This window comes from Emydura macquarii, unplaced genomic scaffold (genome assembly GCF_026122565.2).
Source record: "Emydura macquarii macquarii isolate MOO-44397 ecotype Brisbane River unplaced genomic scaffold, CSIRO-AGI_Emac_v2 contig_2406, whole genome shotgun sequence".
In the NCBI taxonomy this organism is placed as follows: domain Eukaryota; kingdom Metazoa; phylum Chordata; order Testudines; family Chelidae; genus Emydura; species Emydura macquarii.
Genome location: NW_027132543.1, coordinates 2664805 through 2683354, shown reverse-complemented (window position 1 = coordinate 2683354; position 18550 = coordinate 2664805).

Sequence of the window (18550 nt, the reverse complement as noted above, 5' to 3'; positions counted from 1 at the left end):
GGCATCTGAATGGCCTGCTTGGATCCCAGAACAGAAGTGTTTTCAGAGAAGGCAGCCCTGCTGCATGAGCTGTTACAGAAGGGAGTACAGTGGAACTGGGATTCTCAGCTGCAGGAAGCTATGGTCCTTTTAAAATAAGCATTATTCCAATCCCCAGCCCTAGCATACCCCCGAGTGGGAGACCCATTTGTATTACAACTGGCAACTACCTACAGAGGGATGAGGGCCATGTTGAGTCAGAATCATGGGACGGGGCTCTGACCCATGGCGTATGCCTCCAACACCCCGTGTGAGATAGAGAGGGGTTTTATTTCCTATGAAAAAGAGTTTTGGCACTAGTTTGGCCTTTGAAACACTGGGAATATCTGATGGGCTTGTCCCCGTGTTGCTAAAAACAGCCCACTCACCTGTAAAATATGTACTCACTGGTAAAATCAATAATGACCATGTATCCAGCCCCCAGATGGCAAAATGGACCCTTGCTCTGTTAAACAAAAATGTAGATATGGAAAAAAAAATCCCAATGTTATCCCTGGTACCTTATGGCCTCATGACAGAGGGAGAAGAACATGAATGCCCTGTGTCAGAGCCATTGCCTCAGGAACCTATTTGAGGGAGGAGCTGTGCTAAGTGAAATGCAGGAAAGAACAGACATATGTTTTGTAGATGGATCTTGCTATTATGAAAAAGGAAAGTCATACACAGAGTATGCAGCTGAGAAAGTTCCCACAAATGAGATACAGAGAAAGTAGTACATAGGCCCAGGCTGCTGAGATTCTGGCAATCACCATAGACCTTGAAAATACCGCGATCACAGAAAAGGTAGCCATTGTCATGGACTCAGATTGGGTCCTCCGATCCCTGCTGGGCTGGGGTCCTGAGTGGCAAAAGAGGGGTATGAGTTCAGCAAACAGAAAACCCATAGTTTTGTCAATAATCAAGCTGATGATGAAGCAAAAAAGGGGGGCTAGGGAAGGAAAATTGTGACAGCCAGAAGACACGTATGGTATAGCTCCTTTAGCAGCAGCAAGAAAAGGAGAGAGAGCAGTGCAAATAGATATGATAACTCTCCAAGGCCAGGATCTTGACCTGGCAGAGTTAGTGGAAAAAGGAAAGCACAGTGAGTGGAGAGTGTGGCAGAACGAGTCCAAATTGATTCTAGCAGCAAAAGACGGGGAAAAAGAAGCAGTTTTGTTGGTGCCCACAACATTAAGAACAGAAATGATCTCCCTAGTTCAAGATGGGGGACATTAGGAGGTAGAGAAAACCTTAACCAGATTGCAGGCTGCCAGCTGGTAGCCATACATGAGCAGTGATGCAGAACAGTTTGTAAATAACTGTCTCCCATGTGCAGCCAACAAAGGAGATTCCAAGTTAATCAAAGGGCATCTGGGACATCAAAGAAAAAAAGGGTCCTGGGTGGGACTGCTAATTGATTATATTGGTCCTCTACCCAGAACAACAAGAGGTAATTAGTATTGTCCGGTAATCATTGACCCATTTACTAAATGGATTGAGGCTATCCCTATTCAAAATATCACAGCTCCAACTACAGATCAGGAGCTGACTGATCCAGTAATAAACAGATGGAGCACCCGGAGAGAAATTGATTCAGACCAAGGACCCCACCTTATTGAGGAAATTACAAAAATAATCTGTCATTTGGAATTAAGCAAAGACTACATATAGCCAGACACCCCCACAATTCAAGTCAAGTGAAATAGATAAATCACACTTTGAAAACAGGTCTCAGAAAAATAGTGAACTAGCAGGGGAAGGGTTGGAACCAAAGATTACCATTCTTTCTCATGGCTATCAGGGGATCTGTGCATCGCATGGAATAACTGCATTCAAAGCGATGACTGGGAGGGATATGCGTCTTCCAGAACAATGAGGAACACCCCCTGACAACCTTCAACCCCGTATCCTTACAGACCAGTGGATGCAACAGCTGTTGCTAGCACCCACCAACAGGTTGCTGTGGCTTTGTGGGCCAATATTCAGAAAATGGACAAAAGAATGGGTCCAATCCTAAACCCTCAGGAATGACAAGTAGAGGATATGTTCATGTATCGATTGGTTCAGGAAAAGGCACACACTCTCAGTCTGATGTGGGTGGGACCTGTTAGAATCTGTAACAAGGAAAGCATCATTATTTGCCAGATAGAAATCTGGTCAGGAAAGAAGAATATACTGAAGTAGTTTCACTCCTCATAGCTAAAATGATGGAAGGGAAACAGTCCCAATCAGTCCTATGTGAGATGGCTATCTGTTTTTAGTTCCTCAAGGAGGGGAACATAATTATCCAGTGGGTGTCCAAAGCAGAAAGAGATAGCAACTTGACAGCTAACCCCAGCTTGAGCAAATAAATGATTCAGACATCAGTGGGTCTGAATAACTGTTGTTAGCTCTAAATGTTTCATCACCCTTCCCCATCAAAGGAAAGAGGGGGAACAATCTCTGCCTGTTTTGTGTTGCAGATTTCTCCACGAACAAATGCTTGACAACCCTGTCAGTGATGTGGTACTGTGAGTGGTCCTACTCATGTCTGCTGCTGTCTGGGGTCATGTTTTTGCAAGTCTGTCCTTCTGGTATTGGTGTACCAAATGCTGTAGCAATTGAGACATGGGGAAATCACACATGGAAGACAGTGGAGTGTAAAGTGAATGATACCCTTGACATTACTCCAAATCCCAGCTATACTTTGGAAGAAGGCCCCATAGATAGATACAACCCCACCTCCGTCAGGTAAAAAGTCTTGGACGGAATAAACATCAGAGTGGGACTTCAAGACGCATTATGATCTGGACTGTGAATGATAAAATACTTTGGCACCTACACATTCCTAGAACGATGAGCAGAAACATCATCATTCTCATGCATTCATTGTCATTTTCTAGATTCAAGAAAGCAGATTTGGTGCCGGGACGGGATTGGAGATTATCCACAGGGTACAAGTAGGCTGCTGCTGGATGGGAACAGACAAACTGTTACATAATTGTAGTCAACTTAAATGTGCTCAGTTGTGGACTGACCTGTCTGAGAAAACAGCCTCGGGAACAAAATAGTCCAACTTAAATTAGAATATGCCACCACCATAACAGAAAGTCAGAGAGATTCAGAAAAGATAGAATGTAAACAAATCACACCAAAATTGGTATGGAAAACCCCCTTGCTCTGTTCCCACCAGAACCAGTGGTCTCTTGAGAGAGAACTCCTGTCTCCACCATGGGGAGAGCAACATCAGTTGATATGGTGTACTAGTGAGGAAATTATCAACATGCAGACTAGCATGACAGGAAAGTGGTTCCTACAAGGGCCCCAGGAGGGGAAAACTTGTAATGTTTGGGTCATGGAATCCCCTGTCACCAACTTAATTAGGTCCTATGTTGTTCAAACCAAGGTCAAAAAGCAATTGGTAACCAACGCCAGACACTCTTTCAAAATGGTCATCTTGGACCTAAGCTTAACAAATATCTCAGCAATAGAGCCCCAATGTGAGCCATTTGTTCTACCCTTATTGGAAGGATGGAAGAACTGGATGAATTTACCTGATATTCCTAAACTCACAAGCCCTATAAGGTGATGTGGGAGGGTAAAAAGGGACCTATGGGGAGCACTTGGAATGGGAGAACAGTCCTTAACAGCATTAATGAGGAGGTGTTAGCAAACAAAATGAATGCAGTGTGAGCTCACATAAAAGATTTAGCAACATCTATCAAGGTGTCATTCAACCAGTTAAGCTCTCTGCAGTACCAGGTTGCACATGTCCTAGAGAAGTGGGAGCAATTCCAAGAGAAATATCACCATCGCCTCTTGCAAGTTGTCAGGACCCTTCAGGCTAATGCCTCTTTGGTGATGGTATGCATAGAAATGCAAATGTGGATGACTGATGTGGTAAAACCTGTGCACTGTGATGGTATGAGTGAGGTATTCCCAGAAGAAATCAGAACTATTATTTGGGAAAATGCCACACAGACTGAAAGGGAGTTACAAGTCTGGTGGAACATGGTCAATTTCACCTATAGCAAGGAGTCAGAAGAAATCACAGTCTTTGTTTTGCTAATGTCAGAAGCAGAAATAAAATGAGTCTCCTCCATTGTGGCTTTCAGTTTCAATATTAATCAGACAGAAATGGAGCCCATAGATCATAGAATGTGGGTGGTAAAAGATAACAGTGGAATTAGGATCCTGTTTACAGGATGTTTGTTTGGAATCCACTAAAGGCAAATGCCACCATGCTATAAACCCTTTTGCCAATAATAATTCTATGTTTGTGTATATAGGCGATCACTGTGTGTATATCAGAAGCTGGTGTCCTGTACTTCTGGTTAACTACGTGCATGAAATAGATTATAATCCTCATGAAAATAAATGTTTTTGTCATATTGTAGCGATTAGGGGATGTGATTTTGAATTTCAAGTTCCTGAACTTAGATATAATCAGTTAAAAGTGATGTATACTTTGTATTCTGCTGTGAAGCCTGAACCCCTTGGAATGAAATTAACTGCTTTACAAACCTTGCTTCTACATCCTGATTTACAGAACCAGCTGTACACTGCAAAACGGGAGGGGCGCAGAGTCATGGTTACCATGCATCATAATGCCATTAAAATTAAACAAGTATTTGCAAGAATTGGGCAAGACCTAGCACCCCATTGGCGGGAAGTCTTCTTGGGATGGTTCCCACTGGCACAGGAATCTTAAATTTGGCCTTATGCCCCACTGTAGTGGTTTTGGGGTTCCAAATAGTAGTGGTTCCCTTTACTAGCCTAACGACATACTGAATCTGATGCAAAATTCAGCAACTTCAAGTCACCTGACAGATGAGCCAGGGGTCACATTACCCATATCCCCTGGAAGAGAATATATTGACCTTGTCATCCTTCACTCTAATAGAGTTAGGCAAAGATGGCTGCTCGTCAGTTGCTAGTTTAGTGTTCTGAGTTTGGGATGCCAACAAGAAGATAATTTGCTCGGTCTCAGCTGAAAGCCTTGAGCTTTCCTTGGATCACAACTCTGATGCATACAAAATAAGTGTGATGGCAGTTATGTAAAGGCCCTCTTGTATAAAAAGACCTTTAAGGAGTGGAACTGTACAGGGAGATTTTGATGAACCAGTAGAAGGGGTAGAAACCACTTTATAGGGTAATACTGATTATCATACTTGTTGCTAACAGCAGCCAAAATTGGTACATCTTTTTGCAGGTCTGTGCAGCCTTAGCATGATTAAGCCGGGAAGCCTTTTTGCTCACCCTTTACCTACCTCTGCGCCCCCCTGATGAAGTCTCTGGTGGACACGCTGGGATCTGTATTTTAGGAGAAAAACAAGATGCTTATCTATGCATGTCCTCTGGGAGGCCTTCAGGTATTCAAATTCAGCATGTACACACCTGGTTAATTAGTGATCTGAGGAAATCTCTTGATTAGTTTTTGAAACCACTTGGTCAACATGTTTTTTTCTTGAAATATTATTGTCTACTAGCAAGGATAAATAAGGGGGTGGGGGGTAGAGATTTGGATTCTTCGGGGATCTCTTCTTGGTCACAGTTTGGGGTTCCCCAATGGAAGCTGAAAGATGGGCCAATGTGGCTGCTGCCGTACCTCTCGAGAGCCACACCAAACATTGGTAATTATTTGCGGTTGGGGTTGTTTTACTAATCTGTTGTGGACATGTGTAAATGCTTGAAACAAAGCAACATATAGCTTTGAAGTGAGAGTACTCTTGTGTTGTACGGTTTATGCCACTCCATCTATCAGCCAGATAGCTCTTTCTCCATTGATTTATTTCCTGACAGCACCTTGCACAGAATAAGGTTACCAAGAGCTTTGGGTTGAAAGAATCCCAGGTAACACTATGATTAAAGGCTCGTTGTATTAGTATGAGGCTTTGCAGGAGTAGTTATGCTAGATACTGGGATTTAGCTGAATAGTGTAGTCCTAAAGAGATAATTCCAAATCAGATATTTTGCACCCTCATTCTGAGACACCTACAAGTATCCACAAATGGGTATAGTAGGCCACATAATTCTGCAAGAAAGAAGTGTTAGAGGGCTTTAGCAATTAGATTGTCATGCAGTATCTAAGTACTTAAACCACATTTACATATAGGAATTATTAAGAAATAAGAGATGTAAATCATAAATATGAATGCTTAATTATGTATATCCCTATGGCCACATATGGACGGGGTAGAAATTGACATAACTATAATCGGGGGTAAAGAGTCAAATATGGTATATGTCTTACTATTGCCATAAAGAAGAGTATAAACTATCACACAGACACCCAGTTCCCATTTCTTTGTGTTTGTTCAGGGCCCTAAGACAGTTTACACTGAATCAGAACCTCCCATCTTACGGGCTCCACTTACTTTCCCTTCTATCTTTTTTCCAGTTGTCTCCATAAGTTGTAAGTATGCTGTGACAGATGGTGCCTAGGGCTCCTCTGGAAAGGAAGAAGGGTGTTGGTACAACTTCCCACCCATCCAGGCCCCAAAGAGTTGTGCTTGGCCTCTGGCTGCCTATAACGCCGTTGTTTGAGAGTTTCCTGGGTCTGATGGAGCCCTACAACCCACACAGGCTGAGCAGGAGGTGGTCCTGAAGCCCCCTCACCGAGGGCATGGCAGGACTCAGCAAGCAGTAATGCTGAGCAGTACAGCAGTCCTGAAGCTCCTCTGGGCCTGGCAGGGCTGCATCCCTTCCGGTGGGCTCTGGGAGTGAGTCTCTCTCATCTACCATCCCTCCCTGCTCTAAGGCCTCTGCTAGGCTTTTAAGCCCCACCTCCTGCCAGGGTGTGCACAGTGTGCATGATGAGGAGGGACATTTCTGGCCTCTGAGGAAGCTAAGGGCTCCCCCTCTGGTGAGAGGGGCTGGTACACCCCATCACATATGTGCAATGCAAGATTATAAACATGAATAATACAGGAAAGCACTTTACTGCATTTATTCTTATATTCCCAATACATAATACTATAAGTGTAATAATAGTTCAGGTTATAAGTATCAAGCCAGGACTTGTAGTAAGTTCCATCCACAAGGGAATTAAGTAGTAATTTCCATCCACAAGACGGAAAAATACCTCCCAGATCTTCTCTGGTGGGGTTGGCAGACCTTAGGTTGTCTTTCCATGACCGAGAACCCAAATTGTCTCAATATTTCTTTATGGGCAAATAAGGTATCTCAGGCATTTTTCCAACCAGTGTCTTGTATACTTCCTCTCCACTGTAATACAAATACTTTACTAAATCCTGTAGTTGTTGTTCAGTTCTGACTCAACTAAAATCAAGGAGACTGCCTGAGTGAAAACCGTGTAGAGATCACAGGATTTGGTCCTAAAGCTATTTCCACTATAGATGCTATTTGTACCATAGTTTCAATAGAATCACAGAAATTGGAAAGGGAAATTACTTAGTAGTAATAGTAGTCATTTAATCTATCTCCACGCCAGTACAACATTGTTCTTTATATGCTTCCTGGTGCTCTGTCAGTTAATCAAGCTATAAATAAAAGTAATAAACATGATCTCATTCTGCACTAGTGTTTTCTACAGACTGAGTCATACAGAGCCTTGATCATTTTCTTAATTCCCAACTTCAGTGTGGTAATAACACCTTGGTTTCACAAAAAGAGAGTTAGCCAGTGTTTGCCTCTATTACGTCTTCTAGCAATAAAAATCAGTACAAAGATTAATTGTTATTCCATCTTGCTCCATATTGAGTTTCTCCTTCTTAGAGTTCTAATCACATAAGCCAGGAGCATGTTTAAAATAGTTCTTTAGAGGTACTTGGTAGGGGCTAACACTGTTTCAAATCTCAATATAGACTGGGCCTAAATGCACTATAAAATGGTTTAGAAAAACATTTATAGCCTAGATAAATCCTAAACAATGTCATAACATAGCTAAGTCCTGGATACACTGGAATTTGATGTGAGGTATTATCAATCTTCTAGCTAGAACCATTTTAACCATGCTTCTGGTAAACTGTCTTAACACTAGCATATCTGGGGACTTTGGTAGTATTATTACAGTTCCTGTTATCAAGATAATAACAAAAATAAGTCTGCATATATATAACATAACACAAAACACAGGCAAGAGCAGAATGACCATGTAAGCGTGTCACTCCAGCCCTAGAAATTTGAATCCAGGGACCAGAGTGTAAATGGAGTCTCAAAGCACCAGATCTGGACAAAAGAGAATTCTCCTGGTTCAGGAAGACTGCCCCAAGATTCCTTCATATGCCTCAGTGTAGAGGATGGGTTGGAGGTGAATTTAAGAGGTAGGAGGGGATGGGTTGTTTGCAGAGATTCTGGGCATCTCTCTACCCTTAGACAGCTGGGGACAGGCTGCTGTAGCTCATGCAGCCATCTATGGCTATCCAGGTTATGCTAGGGGCTGATCCTGTCCCAGGAGCATCCATAAGTTGGACACTGTAAATCCATTTTAGCTTCACCCTCTCCCCATGGTCTTTAAGTTCTGGCTATGTGTTTTAGAGCACAGAATGGCCCCCCTCTAATGACACAGGAAAATAGATGGTTAGGGGAAAAATAAAACAAACTGAAAGATTACTGCTGTAATATCTAATGTTTTTGCTGAATTAAAAAATCAGCAGTTAGAATAATTCTGGATATCACTCTTGCATACTTCCCACTTATTGGTGTATTTTAAGCTTGCATAACATTATGTATATAGCCAGGACAGCATGGCTTACTGAACAACATTTCCATTTTATGAGGAGAGACTGAGGGAACTAGGCTTGTGTAGTCTACAAAAGAGAAGAATGAAGGGGGATTTGATAGCAGCCTTTAACTACCTGAAAGGGGGTTTCAGGGAGGATGGAGCTAGGCTGTTCTCAATGGTAGTAGATGACAGAACAAGGAGCTATGGTCTCAAGTTGCAGTGGGGGAGGTCTAGGTTGGATATTAGGAAAAAGTTTTTCACTAGGAGGGTGGTGAAACACTGGAATGGGTTACCTAGGGAGATGGTGGAATCTCCATCTTTAGAGGTTTTTAAGCTGCGGCTTGACAAAGCCGTGGCTGGGATGATTTAGCTGAGGTCAGTCCTGCTTTAAGCAGGGTGTTGGACTAGATGACTGCCTGAGGTCCCTTCCAACTGTAATATTCTATGATTCGATGATCTATACACAAAAGTTTACTATAAAAAATAAACATAAAACACTTATATTTATACAGTGCAGCCGGTTTTAATTCGTCTTAGCAAAGAGGCAAGCAAATTTCATTTTTACTGTCACTCTGATTTTGTGTTGTATATCTTACTCTGCTAACCTGTGTTTATAATATCATAGTCCACTGCACTTGCCACTGACATAACCCTAAATTTCTGCAAACTCTCATTTTTATGTGGGAAGATTTTGTGGATTTATATCAGTCATTCTTTCCTGCTATCCTTCAAAACACTAAAATGTTGCAATTTCTTCACCTCCATTACATTATTATATTGCTCTTCCCCAATCCATGAATGAGCTAGTGGATGACCTTGAGCTTGTCTCATATTTTAAAAAAGGTGCCATTGTTTATCTAACTGGGAACGGGAATTAAAATGGAACAGCAAATGTGTGTCTTGGGGAATTGAGGTTCCAGAGTATTTGGGGCACAGGAAATCTTGACAGGACTTAAAGTAAAAAAAGGGCAGTCCTACATTAGATCTCTCTTTGCAGAGGCCAAAATCATCCTTGGAATAAGCGAACAACACTTCCATTGACTTCAGTGGGATTTATGCGCTCTTAATCTGGGCCAGAATTTGTCTAAAAAAATATCGCAAACCTTCTCATTTACTTTGGTCAGGTTAGTTTTGTCAGTCCCTTCAGATTCCTATAAGCTGATGCCCCTTTTCAAATACTTGTGTATATCCTTGTTATGCCACAATAAAGTTATATCTTTATAAAGTTATATGCCTTTCAAAAGAGGAATATCGAAAAGCTATTTGAAAATGCGAGTTTGTATTTTGACAAGTCTGGTAGCACTGCCTGTTATTACAATTGCCCAATATTCCCAATATAAAACCTATTTTCAGTGGCTTGTAATTTTGCAAAACTTTAGCAACCTGAGCAGAAATTTTAAATCTCAGTTCATATTTGCCCAGAAGATACTTCATAGATTTTAGCAGCTAAAATCGCTAAAGATTCCATCCACACTGAGCGTGCTCCAGCCTGGGTCTGAGCAGAACTTTCCCTGCAATTGCAGCTCTGTGCTACTGGGAGCTATCCTGAGGCCACATACTAGAATTGTGTTCTCCATGTGTTCTCCATGACCCTGCTGCTAGTGCCCAGGCAGCAGGGATGAGGAAATTGCCTAGCTTCAGTGCAGAGTGGACAAGACCAAACTAGGTGGTGGTGGGAAGGGAAGGTAGATTAGGAGAAGAATTCAGAGGGGAAGGGTGAATACTGGGACTAGAGATTGGTTGGGGAGAGGAAAACTGAGTTTGGGCTGGACAAGGAGACTGGGACTAACTGGAAAAGGAGATTGGGACTTGGAGCTGTGAGCAGCAGAAGAGACTAGTCTGGTTTTTGTAAGGTCACTGGGAGGGAAACAGTCTCTGGGGGGAGTTTAAGATCAAACAAGAATTTAGGGGATAAGACTGACACTGTCTGGCCAAGGAGATCATGTCTGGGAACCAGTGGGGAGGGATTATGGGGTGGCAGAAAGGAGAGACAAATCTGATGAGGAGCCAGGATGTGGGGAAAAACCTGGGGTTGAGTAGAGAAAGAGACTAGGACAGGGAGTTGGAGGAACACTGAGATTGGATGAGGAACCTGGGGATAGAGACTGGAACTAGGAGCCAGTGGGCACACAGTACATAGGGGACACAGAGAACAGGGGTGGAGTGGTAGAGACCAACTGGACAAGATGCTAGGAAAGGGGACTGGGACTGGCTAAGTGAGAATAGGACTTGGAGCCAGTCTGGGAAGAGACAGGATGGGGATAGGGACAGAATACAGGGTATAGGACAGAAAGGGTCAAGTTTTAGGGGAGTGGTATATGGCCAAAAGGGCACATAGCCTGGAATGTAGCCCAAGATTCCTGAGTCTTACCACTCCTCTGCTGTCAGCAAATATCTGTGAAACCCACTGGAAAAGTGTTTCATCCTGCTCTTGTTTTGGTCCACATAAAAGTTGACAACATATTACTGCTATCAGTTACTCTGTGAGCTCCTGTGTCAGAGTTCATCTAAGGTTCCAGTCCTTCAGATGACCCATGTAGGTGTCTATGGGATACCACATAATTGAATTCATGTGTGTGTGATTTCTAAAAAAATAAACTGAAAACACAAACTACATTAAAGGAACACCCTAAAGTTGAAAATTATAATGATGCACAAAGGGGCCAAATTAAAGTTGTATAAACAATCTTAAGTATTTCCTACCTTCTGAGTGTTTGACTTTGCAACCTTACCAATATTCTTTAATGTTATTTCTCAGTATAAATTATTTTCACACTTTTTATCAAAAAGGGGAAAAAACAACAAAATAGGGCATTGGATAGTACTTCAATCTTTTCTTCATTTAGAAAGGATGAAAGTAGCTACTAGGACCTGATTAAAAACCCAGTGATGTCAGTGGAAAAACTATAATAATTCAGTGGATTTTGGATCAAGCACTTAATGCATTGTATATTTTAACCACAGAACAAAATAAAATTCTGTATAGCATCTGCTACTAAATTGCAATTAAAATCTTAACATCCTTGTTCTTAACTAAAATATGTCTATAGGTGGATAAAATACTTAAAACATCACACAAACAAACAAAATCCAGTGAGACACAATTGTCATCAGTACAGAATACTAAATAACTGTCCTGCCTTACAGTACCTGTAGCTTTCTGAATTCGATTCACGTTTTTCTACATTTTGATGTTCTTTCTAAACAAACAAACAAACAAACAAAAAGACCACATACATCTAGTTGTCCCTGACAAAACATGACTTTCATGAGTTTTGCCAGGAGCACTGATTATTTTCCACAGCTCTTGTGTTAAATTAGACACAGATGAATCTCAGAAGACTTGGACGTGCAGTTCCAATAAGCAACTTATCTGGAATTTTTCTCAATGACCTGAGGCTTCAGTAGGATTTTAGCTGGTAGCATTCTGCCATATGCTTGGAGAGTTAAGCCTACTCTGAAGTAAGGTGAGGTGTGGAAGCCATACCACTTCAAGGGAGCACTGAAGGCACTGCATTTCATAGTGTGTTGGGGGGTGATGGGGAGGTGAAGAAGAAATGTAGTGCACTTCTTTTTGTGGTGCACTATTGTGCCCACTGCAGGTCAGCTAGTTGCCCTACACAACAAATGGGGGTATGGTACCATGGGACTACCTATTCCCTGTATCTCCACACCAAGTTCTTGAGGAAATGTGACTGTTTACAGCCACTATTCAAGATAGCCAGTTAGGACACATAGCAAGGTGGTATGTGTCCCGCTTTCTCACACAACCAAGCAGCCAAGACTGTCTTCCTTGTGAGCATGCTGTAGCGTCTCTACTTTAAGAACCAGGAGTGAGATCAAAGATATAAAGTTTAAAACCACAACTCTCTTAATTAGTTGCATGACAAGATGGGTCCTATGGCATTGCAGCATGCAGATTGTGAGCATGCCTGCATCATATGAGAGACCTCATACACTGAGAGGCCCTCTGGTGAGTACACATGACTTTAGCAAAGCTTTTGATGCAGTCTCCCACAGTGTTCTTAACAGCAAGTTGAAGTATAGGTTGGATGAATGGACTATAAAATGGATAGAAAGCTGGCTAGATCATCGGGCTCAATGGGTAGTGATCAATGGCTCCATGTCTAGCTGGCAGCCGGTCACAAGCGGAGTGCCCAGGGGTCAGTCCTGGGGCCGGTTTTGTTCAACATCTTCATTAATGATCTGGAGAATGGGGTAAATTGCACCCTCAGCAAGTTTGCAGATGACACTAAGCTAGGGGGAATGGTAGATGCCCTGGAATGTAGGGATAGGATACAGAGGGACCTAGAAAAATTGGAAGATTGGGCCACAAGAAATCTGATGAGGTTCAACAAGGACAACTGTAGAGTCCTCCATTAGGACAGAAGAATCCCATGAACAGCTACAGACTGGGGACCAACAAGCTAGGCAGCAATTCTGCAGAAAAGGACCTGGGGGTTACAGTGGCTAAGAAGCTGGATATGAGTCAGCAGTGTGCCCTGGTTGCCAAGAAGGCTAATAGCATATTGGGCTGTATTACTAGGAGCATTGCTAGCAGATCGCGGGAAGTGATTATTCCCATCTATTCGGCATTGGTGAAGCCGCATTTGGAGTACTGTGTCCAGTTTTGGGCCCCCCATTACAAAAAGGATGTGGGACAAGTTGGAGAGAGTCCAGGGGAGGGCAACAAAAATGATTAGGGGGCTGGAGCACAAGACTTATGAGGAGAGGCTGAGAGAACTAGGTGTGTTTAGTCTGCAAAAGAAAAGAATGAGGGGGGATTTGATAGCAGCCTTTAACTACCTGAAAGGGGATTCCAACTAGGCTGTTCTCAATGGTAATAGATGACAGAACAAGGAGCAGTGGTCTCAAGTTGCAGTGTGGGAGGTCTAGGTTGGATATTAGGAAAAAAATTTTCACTAGGAGGGTGGTGAAGCACTAGAATGCGTTATTTAGGGAGCTGGTGGACTCTACATCTTTAGAGGTTTTTAAGCTGCGGCTTGCCAAAGCCCTGGATGGGATGATTTAGCTAAGGTTAGTCCTGCTTTGAGCAGGGGGTTGGACTAGATGACCTCCTGAGGTCCCTTCCAACTGTAATATTCTATGATTCTATGACTAATTTTAATAAAAACAGTACCACTGTACAACAGCAAGAGCCTGTGTAAACAGGAAATAAAAACAGTCTGGCCATTCACCCTGACCACAGAATCCTGAGTCTCTGCAATGGAATCATGATTTTGTAGAATTAAAGTCAATGGGCTAGGATTTCACCCTTGTGCTGCCACTGTGTTTCCTTACTTCCTTGTGTATCTGGATAAGGGAAGAGTACAATCCCACTCTTACTCTAACTCACACCTTTAACACTTTTATTTGACTCCTTTTCATCCCATTGTAACTCTTCAATATCAATTGTGTATTTCTCTGTTTCTTTTTTAATTGTTATGTTCGCTGATTTGCTATTTGATTTGTTTGCTAGAAAACTTGAAACACACAAACAAAACACAGTTTGAACAAAAATGGGAGAAGTCTCATGAACAAATTTTGAACCTGCTTAAACATTATAGGTTCAAAGTTTGGCAAAATAATACAGTCTTCGAAGCTTTTATTCCATTTAATAAGACAGAACTCATTTGTTGCTTTGCTCATTTGTTCATCATGTTTTGGGTTCCCAAGATCCTCCCTTTTATACCCATCTACTCTTATTTTTCTTCTAGTCTCCCTTATCCGTTATTCCTTTTTTCTTAGCTGTGTTCCTTTAATTGATCATTTACCTAAGATCCTGTATCCGACTTCAGTATTTGTCCTCTTGATGTATTCTATAATGTTTTGCTCCTCTCTATCAAATCATGAGCATCATTGATTCAAAGAGGATAATATTCAGAATAGTATTTGAGGCAATGGAAACACACACTTCAGGTATCATTTGCATAATAACAGGATACTTAATGAGGAAGAGTACTTTAGTTCTGGAGTTTGTAGTTGTGCTGAAATATCAACATTACTCTAGACTATTTATGACTTATTCTGTAACATTTTTTCCACTGTACCTACTGGATGCATAAGAATGGTTTAAATAACCAATGTGAAGTAACCAAACCTGTCCTTTAGAGGGAAGGATTGAGAGACTCTAGCCACACTGATGTACATGAGCTCTCTCCAAAGCAGCTCCACAATTACTAGCAGCACCGAGCTATAGCTTTTGCTCTGTACACAGCAGGCTCAACAATCTTTTTAATAGTTTGGTCTGTTACACAGTCAGCATTTATCTTGTGATGCATTAGAGTTTAGTCTCTTGTGGACTGTAATGCTTTGGGCTAATTTTGGCTGTTGGGTTTAGTATGCAGGTGCTGGGTAATGTTGGTGGCCTGTGATATACAGGAGGCCAGACTAGATGATCTGATTGTCCCTTCTGGCCTTAAACTCCATGACTAGGACTCAATATATCCTTCCACAGCTTCCACAGTCAAGAAAGCCAAGGAATTTTTTTACGCTAGTTAAACCCTGTATATATGGCCATCCATTTTGACAGATAAAAAAAAGATGACAAAGTCAGTCAGTCGGTGGCCCTTGGCAGTACTGTGGGAGAAGAGCCTAATACACGAGCAGCAGACCTTCCCACAGTGGCTACAGGTCCATCCGCCAGATGGAGATTGGAGCACATGCTGCTACCTGGTTTACCTATGGGCCTCAACCTAATGATTCTCTGCAATAACTGCACCAGCTTTGACCTGACTTTTCCAAACTGAGTATTTATGGGCAGGGCTCTCCCAGTTGTCAGTGGAAATGCTGAATTTCTTGAGATTTTGACTGATCTTGTCACTGTATCGGAGCTTTGGCCTTCCTTTGCTTCACGGGTAGTTCTTGAGTTGACCACAGAGCACAACCTTCAGAAGACGATCTTGAGGCATGCACTCCATATATCCCTGACAGTGAAGCTTGTGAGCATCCAGCATAGTCTGCATAGACTGTAGGCCTGTTCTCTCAAGGATCTCATTGTTAGTGATCTGTTGGTCACAAGTCACTACAAGGATTTTTCGGAGACTGCAAAGGTGGAAACTGTTCAATCTCCACTCCTGCTTGGAGTATGTGACCCAGCTTTCACAGCTGTAAAGGAAGGTACTGAGGACACAAACCTGATAAACAGACAGCTTTGTATTCAAGGCTAGCAGCTTGCTGTTCCAGACAGTTCAGGTAAGTTTGCAAAAGGTGACAGAAGCTTTGCCGATTCTCACATCAAGTTCTGGTTCAAGGCTAAGTGAGCTGGTTAAAGTTGAGCCAAGATAGCAGAAGTGATCCACATTGTTCAGAGCTTCATTATTGATGTATACTTTAGGTAGGATGTTAGTGCCCTGTGACAAGACAACTGGTTTCTTAATACTGATTACCATGCTGAACTTGATTCATGCATGAGAGAACTTATTCATCATGGTCTGAAATTGATCAGGTGAATTAAAAATGAATGCAGCATCACCTGAATAGTAAGCTGGGTGACATGCCTTTTGCTCTGAAATCAACTGATGTTAAACAAGCTGCTGTATGTTGGGACGGTGCTGAATCACTGGATAGTATCACAATTGATAAGGTTGGTGAGTCTCAGTGCTAGAGGATTCTCGAAGCAGGGCCTCGTAGCACTAGACTGTGGAAAATCACTGAAAAGGCCAAACTTGCACTTGGCATCAACATGTGTCACAAATGTTTGTCCAGACCCTGTTTAAGCAGCTACACTGATGTGGAAGACCAATGGTCATGGTCAGTCAATGGCCAGTTTGCCTGATGTGTACATGTGGAGGCATGTAATGGCGAATCTGGGGCGAGCTGACCTGGTTCAAATGACCCTATAGAATGATGTGACATCAGGTGCCTGGAGGGGAGTAGTCCACTATAAGTGCATATCAGCCAATCCCTTCAGCCCCCTCTCAAATTATGAATTAATTGGGATATGTCAGATAATTCACTGCCAAAACATATTTTGCATACTTTGGGGACATGTGACTTCTTTGGGAGGAGGGTATAAGTATTGGGAAGATCACATAGTAGCTAGCTTTTCTATCTATATTTCATATATCTAAAGGGCCAGTGATACTGTCAGAGAGAAGAAAGATTAAGACCAGAGGGATTCAGGGTAACCTAGACTCTGCTCTGAGGGATCATAGATCAGAGGGCCTCAGGGTAGCCAAGACCTCACTACGAGAGACTCAGAAAATAGACCAAGGACCTGAGGGAACCTGAAGAAGGAAGAGACAGTCTTCACCTAGGAGTGGTAGCTATCCCACTTTGCTTACCAATCAGGATGCTGTATGGGGCCAGCATAGTTACTGAGGGTTTATGCTTGGGAAATTAGGGCTTACTAAGGAGAGGCATTGTATGGTCCTTTCTATTTGTCTGTGATACCTGCTTTTCAATAAACAATAGTTCTACATTGACAATATTAATTTTTGGTCTTCACTGGTATGGTCACTGGGTGTCCAGCTGTGCGCACTTGAATTGATCTAAATTGATTCCTGCCTCAACACTGTCCATCCTCAATTCCTCATCCTCATGCCTGTTTTATGAGGCGTACCAGCCCCACCCTGGCCCAGAGATGGTTAACTATGCATTGCAGGCTGAGGAGGCCACACCCCTCCACCTCTGCCAGTTATGCTCAGCCTGGAACTCACGTATAAAAGGAAGCAACTTAGCTCAGTCTGTGCTGGCTGCTGAAGAAGAAGGATACAGACTGTTCTCTCTCTCCAGGGAGCTGCCGCAGACTTCGAACCCAGAGCTAAGCCATGCTGGGCCCCAGGTGTATTCTAGGTTGACAGACAAAGCCAGGGAAGGAACTGATCCACTGGGACTGGCACCAGCTGAGGACCCTGAAGACCCCAGAGATTTGTGGGCTGTCACCACAGGAAGCAGGGTAGGAAGTTGCCTGAGGAATTGGTATGATGCTGTGGTGGGAGGACTGGATAACCAGTCAGTATGTTTCAGAAAAGCAATATAGCAGAGCACAGACAATACAAGAAGTTTTTGGAGAGTATTGAAGACAACTTCCTGATGCAAGTGCCGAGGGGAATCCACTAAGGGCCATGCTCCTCTTGACCTGTTGCTCACAATCAGGGAAGAATTGGTAGGGGAAGTAGAAGTGGGTGGATGATTGGAAAAAGACAAATATAGTGCCCATCTTCAAAAAGGGAAGAAGGAGGAACAGGGGAAATACAGACCAGTCACCCTCACCTCAGTCCCCAGAAAAATCATGGAGAAGGTCCTCAAGGAATCCATTTTGAGGCACTTGGAAGAGAGAAAAGTGATTGGGAACAGTCAGCATGGATTTACTAAGAGTAAGTCATGCCTGACCAACCTGATTGCCTTCTATGATAAGATGACTGACTCTGTGGACGTGGGGGATGTGGTGGACATGATATACCTTGACTTGAGCAAAGCTTGTGATATGGTCCCCCACAGTATTCTTATCAGCAAGTTAAAGAAGTATGGGTTGGTTGAATGGACTATAAGATGGATAGGAAGTTGCCTAGATCATAGGGCTAAATGGGTAGTGATCAACAACTTGATGTCTAATTGGCAGCCAGTAACGAGTGGAGTGCCCCAGGGATTGGTGCTTGGGCTGGTTTTGTTCAACATCTTCATTAATGATCTGGAGGATGGGGTGGATAGCATCCTTAGCAAATTTGCAGATGACATTAAGGTGAGAGAGTGGTAGATACTGCTGGAGGGTAGGGATAGGATACAAAGTGACCTAGACAAATTAGAGGATTGGGCCAAAAAAATCTGACGAGGTTCAACAAGGAGAAATGCAGGGTCCTGCACTTAGGATGGAAGAATCACATGCACTGCTACAGACTGGGGACAAACTGGCGAGGCAGCAAT